General features: G+C 45.0%; 1 long non-coding RNA gene across 2 annotated transcripts in view; it reads left to right on the top strand.

Annotated features, from left to right (window-relative positions):
- The first annotated feature begins 4867 nt into the window (after positions 1 to 4867).
- LOC138165956 (uncharacterized) overlaps positions 4868 to 6084 on the top strand; it is a 9292-nt gene continuing 8075 nt past the window's right edge. Inside the window, exons 1-2 of one of the 2 annotated variants that reach the window (XR_011169505.1) lie at positions 4868 to 5057; positions 5150 to 5326. This is a non-coding gene — a long non-coding RNA (uncharacterized lncRNA). The remainder of the gene's footprint in view (positions 5058 to 5149; positions 5327 to 6084) is intronic. The other variant, XR_011169504.1, reaches the window with a different exon arrangement.

Genomic DNA, 6084 nt, shown 5'->3' with positions numbered 1-6084 from the left:
GTACTGTGGAGAAGAGTCAGCAGTGCAGCCTGGGAAAACGTGAATGACCTGAGCCTCCTCCTTAAAATGGAGGTTCTGGGAAGAGCCAGCCAATCAGAAGAGGCCCAGGGAAGGTGGCTAGCTGCAATGTGAGGAGTAGTTCATGGGTTCAGTGAGCTTCCAGGGTGAATTGTTCTATAAGACATGGTAAAGAAAATCTTATGAAGACGGGTCAGCAGCACAGCCCGGGGAGGTACAATGCCTCTGTATTACATTGTTGTCATCACTGTACATGGTCTCCTGCTGCTGCTTTCTTCCCCATACATCAGCTCATAGAACTCTTCTCCTGTTTCTCTGAATTCTTTCCTGCTTGCCAATAGTGTTTGGATGGCTCATTCATCTGCCACAACATCCTTCTGAAGAGCACCCATTTTATTTCCACTTTTTGTTGCTACCTCTAAACAACTCTACTGAGAATGTTTTGTTATACCTGGGAGCTTTCTTTCTGTCGTTAATATCCTTGAGGAATGCTCAGCCATGGCATCTTGGGATCAAAGGGTGAGAGCAAGTCTTTCCATGAAGTTTTATCTACGCGTTTAAGTGGGTAAAGAGGAGAACTGGGCAACAAAATGAATCAGATTCACGCTGTAAAACTGGTTTCAGGGGAATTAAGGAATCCGATTCTTTGAAGAGGCAATTCAAAGCCATCACTAAGCATTTCTTCAGAAGGAACTTTAGAGGTGACACGGGGAACACTGAAGAAGCTGAGCTGCCTCCTGGGTTTTCCTTTGGTGATCGGAAGTCCAGAAATGGCTCCTAATGGGCTTCTTCTTGCACAGCCTCATGCTTTCCTCCTTTCCTCTCTTCCTCATCACAGGGTGAATCCTAGAGATTTGTAGGAACTCTTCTCTGGGGCTGATTCACTGTATTTATTCACAGGTCACCTGATGAAGTGAGCCCTGCATCAGACCAATTCAGTTTCCAGGAGGCCTGAAGTCACCACGTCTCTGAAAGGCTGCCCTGTTCCTTTGGGGGGTATTTTGATGATGAAATCAGACTGCACGGGCAGTGTAGACCTTTGGGTCTGATAAATACCCACATGTCCCCAAAGGGTGGCATGTGGGAGGATGTGGTCAGAGCTGTAGATACAGTGGATTCTGACTTTTGGTAAACAGTAAGTCCTGATCCAAACTTCCAGTTTCACTGGTGTGGACACACTCTGCCAGTGCTGATTGCAGCGCTGTGCATGCCCATCCGGTAAGATTCTTGCCTATGGCACCAAATTTACTCAATGTGCCAAGAGCTTCCTCTGGCTCTCATGACAATTCAGGGATCCCAACTGGTCATGCTGGGATCCGATCAATCATCCTCTCTTTATTGTTCCTGTTTGTAATGTCTCTGATGACGTTTTTGACAACACTTAGGCATAAGTCTTCATGCGTGCCTTTCAAGGGTTCAGACCCTAGTGTATTCCCTGAGACTGGCAGCTGACATAAAGGCAAAGGAGAAACACTGGAGATTGCCTTGTATTTTGGGGAGGAGCTGGGCTTATAAAGAAAATGAGAGTGATCATTAGGCAATGTGAGCATATTCTCCTTTACTAAAATCCTGGAAAATGAGTGAAAACCTCATGGGATCTCCATATTTGCTGCAAAGACCCCCTGAGTCCACTCCCTACTTGGCAAATTTTAATGCACAAGGAGGTAACTGACTCTTCCATGCTCAAAGCCTTTACAACTCACCCCTTTGAATATTTTAATAACTGAAATTGCTTGTAACATGTCCAGAGATTATTTAATTTCTGAATAGGGTCATAGATTTGACATGGGAAGGGAACTTAGAGATGATAAAATTAAACTTCTGATTTTACATACTTAATATCTAATTGGGCAGCTAGGTGGCACAATGGATAGAGTGTTGAGCCTGGAGTTGGAAGGACCTGAGTTCAAATTCAACATCAGACACCTAATACCTACGTGACTCTGGGCAAGTCACTTAGCTCTGTTTGTCTCAGTTTCCTCCTCTGTAAAATGAGCTGGAGAAGGAAATGGCAAAACACACCAATATCTTTGCCAGGGAAATCCCAAATGGAGTCACAAAGAGCCAGACATGACTAATCAACTGAACAGCACCACTATCTAATCATCTATACATTGGATAATATATAATTTTATCTCATTTTCCTCAAGGAAGCTGAGGCCCAAAGAGATAAAAAAGGTTGGCCCACATTCACAGCTGGAAGCCTTTGAGGAAGAATTCAGGTCCTGTGATTCTGAATCTGGGGCTTGACCCTTTGGGCTGTAAAGCCCTCCACCTACAGCCAGGTCCGCGCTGTGAGGCCCTCCTCCTATGGCCAAGCTGCAGTAGGCTGGGCTTTGGAAAGCGAAGAATACAGTGGGTTTCTGTAGATACTTTTCACTTTGTCTCTCTCTTTGCTCCTTCCTTCCTCCTTTCCTTCTCAGTTCTCCAGCCAGCTTTCTAGGACTAAGAAACAAGGTAGCTGCTGACCCTCCACAGGAGATGGAGTTTCCCCACATTCTAAAAACACTCCAGCTTGGCTCAGGAACAGGGTTCCCCCCACCCACTGCAGGCAGGGAAGTCTTTTCATAGTCCTCTAATGGGGGGCTTGAAATACCTGAAACACACAGGATATCATGCCCAATGGAGATTTCCCTGAACAGCTGTGGGCAGATGCATGAGATTCCAGGTCACATGGGGCTGAAATTCCATGCGTGTATGTGAGGAGTAGCAAGCCTCTCCCAGTTGTTCCGAATGGTCTCATCCTGAAGTCATCTGATGATGTCAGGTTGCAAACTGGCTTCTGAGCTCAGAGGGAAGACCCAGGGAGAAGGGGGCACCGTGGCCTCACCCTCTAGCCGGGCTCAAGGGCTCAGCATTGAGGAGTTCTGCTCTCCAGGAAGAGCTGGAGGAACACATCTGCCCTTTTCCTGACTTTCTCAGCCTAGAATTTTTTGTCTTGGGATCTCAGTACTATTTAATCCCCATGCTGAGTTGTAAAAGCATGACCATATCTGAGTGAATATATATGTATACACACATACATACATATGATATACAGGTACATGTACACATATGTGTACATGTATGTGTGTGTATATGTAGTTAAGCATGAGGACCTGGTTAGAGGGAAGAAAGTCCATGTGGATAATCAGAACTTTGTTAAAAGGAGCCTTGGCTGTGCCATAGCTCAGAAAGTCAGAGATTGAGGGCTGAGAGGGGCCGTCAAGGTCATATGGTCCAGCCCACCCTTTTTACTGATGGAGAAACTGAGATACAGAGTGAAGGAAGGATCTTGCCTCAGGTCACACAGGTAGTGAGAGAAAGAAGATTTGGACCCAGGTCCTCTGAATTCAAAGCCTTTTTCTCTTCTCCCTCAGTGCCTTTCTCTTTAACAGGATGGTTGACTTGGAGATATTAAGAACCACCTCGCTCTTGACCCACTTAAACTCTTAGCCAATTTCCTCATCAGCAAATGGGAGGAATGGCTCTTGGCAGAGAGGTGATAACATGAGATGCAGAGCAAGATGTGTGTTTTCAGACACTGCCTGTGTGTGAATGTGTTCTGCTTGTGGCTTCTCTTTGGGGAGAGGGCAAAAGAGAAGAAAGAAGATGATGCCAATGAAACATCAAAAACACACAGACAAGAAATGAGGAAGTTCAAAAGGGGAAGTAAACAAGCAGGACAGTCTTACTACTACGGTGACACTGTGTGCTTTAGAAAACAGTTACGGCACAGAAGGGCACAGCAGCACAGCCAGCCTTTCCTGTTCTTTCTATATTGAAACCATTGTGATGGTGGGTGCTTGTTAACTGCACAGTAAAAGAAAGAGAAGAGCATTGTAAAAAACAAACTGTAGATCACGGTGTGCTGTTCTCCATTCTTGAAGAGGCCCATGACCTCAGGAAGGTGCTTCCATGACGTGCAGGTGAATCGGCCTTCAGCGAGGGGGGTTATAAAAGCCCCATGAGGACACGAGAGATGAATATGTAGTGATTTGTAAAACTTTCCAGGATCTTGCAAGTGTGAGTGATGCTCCTCTGATTTTGACAATGGTAAACTCATAGCCCTGGAGCTAGAAGGGTCTAAAAGGTCATTGGGTCCAATCCCCTCATTTTACAAATCAGAAAACGTCAGATGACTTGTCCATGGTCACAAATCAAGGAAGTGCTTGAGGCAAGATTCGATTTAGGTCCCCTGCCTCCAAAGCCCTGGGGTCTATACACTGGGCCACGCAGCTGCCCCATGATCTTGCCTTGACAAGGAAGCCCTGATGGCCATGCTGCTTGCGGCTCAGCAAAGTGATGCTGACAAATATCTCTGTGTGTGCTGGACGTGCACACAGGTCATGGGTTAATGTGTCATGGATCTGAGGTTTTACTGGTATAAGAATTTACTCCATTGGCATGGGTTGCAGCTTCCCAAGACTTAGTGGTTTAACTGCCAAAGGCTGAGGGAATTTGGGAGCCTTGTCCAGAGTCACACACATGCTCCGTGTCAGAGGTGAGATTTGAATCCAGCTCTTTCTGACTCCAAGAACAATGCTCCCTCCTTCCCCCTCCTCCTTTTCCCCTCCTTCTCTCTCTCTCTCTCCCCACTCCATGTACACACATACACTCTATCTACGCACACACACACACACACACACACACTGTGTCTTTCTACCTCTATCATCTTTATCTACTCCAATGCATTTCTTTTTCTATGTATCCAATCTGTCTATATCTTTCTGTGTGCTTACATTTATATACAACAGAGGAATGTCCACTGAGCTCAGTCCCTCAAAGCACTTCCAGAGTGACTCTGATGCAATTCCCCATGTGGAAGAGGTTGAGAACCTTCTTCTGAGAGAATCACAAGGATCTGTGTTGGAATCTCCTTGGAGACACTTGGGAGCATGGGCAGCCATCCCATAACTGGTTACAATGTGCTGACCACCCACAGAGGAGGAGGCTGCTTAATTGGCTGGGGCTGCATTTAGCCCACCCTTTCTCTTGGTTTGACTTCTTTGGCTGACTTCTCCTTGGCAGATGGCCTCAAATGAAAAAGAAGGCAGTAGGTAAGGAGAGAGACCTTGACTTAGGCCAACAGATGTGGTCCTGTTTATACGGGTCTTAGTTCTTTGCCTTACCATTTATTCCTTTCTTTTAGGTGAAGGAGATTCATTTGGATGCACTGACCCTGTGGGTTTTGAAATGTCACGTGAGCAAGCCACACAAGTTCCAGAAGTCTAGGAGTTGCATCCATGCCCTGAGGGCCATGGTGAAACCTTTAGGACCCAGCCCAATGGCAGCTGAGATAAGGATTTATGGGACAGCAATACTGCATGTGGGTATAAACATTAGTAAGAACAATGCTATGTGAAGATTGAATTAATTCTGAGATGTTTTTTACCCTAGAGACTGAGTGGGATAGGACAGAGTGTGACCCATGGCATTGGGAAGGAAGGTTTCTGCTTCTATTACTGATGTATCTTCCAAGTAAATACTCCTTTGCTAAATCTAATGGATGTCATTTGGTTAGATGAGACTGCAGGGTTAGTCCCTCATGGCTAAGAGTCAGTGCACAAACCAAATGAGTCTCAAGCCTATTGCAGCAAAGGGAGACACTTAGGCCCCTTGAAGGCAGCCCTGGGACCATGAAAGGAAACCAGCTCTGGGATAATGAGCTAATGAGTGCAGAGAGAGAGTATATGTGTATGTGTGTGTGAAATGTATGGATGTATAGGGGTGTGTGTGTGTATTACACATATATTTGTGTGTATGATGTATGTTGATGTATAGGTATATGTGTGTGTGATGCATGTGGATGTATAGGTGTGTGTATATATTACACATATATCTGTGTGTAATGTGTATATAGGTGTGTGTATATATTACACACATATTTGTGTGTGATGTATATTGATGTATAGGTGTGTGTATATATACATATTACGCATATATTTGTGTGATATGTATGGATGTATAGGTGTGTGTGTGTATTACACAAATATTTGTGTGTGTGATGTGTATGGATATATGGGTGTGTGCATATATATTACACACATATTTGTGTGTGATGTATATTGATGTATACATGTGTGT

Source organism: Petaurus breviceps, unplaced genomic scaffold (genome assembly GCF_028583685.1).
Source record: "Petaurus breviceps papuanus isolate PSGF00001 unplaced genomic scaffold, PetGlider_PUasm1.0 218, whole genome shotgun sequence".
Lineage (NCBI taxonomy): Eukaryota > Metazoa > Chordata > Mammalia > Diprotodontia > Petauridae > Petaurus > Petaurus breviceps.
The sequence above is the reverse complement of the archived record's forward strand: the minus strand, read 5'-3'. Positions and strand labels throughout refer to the sequence as shown.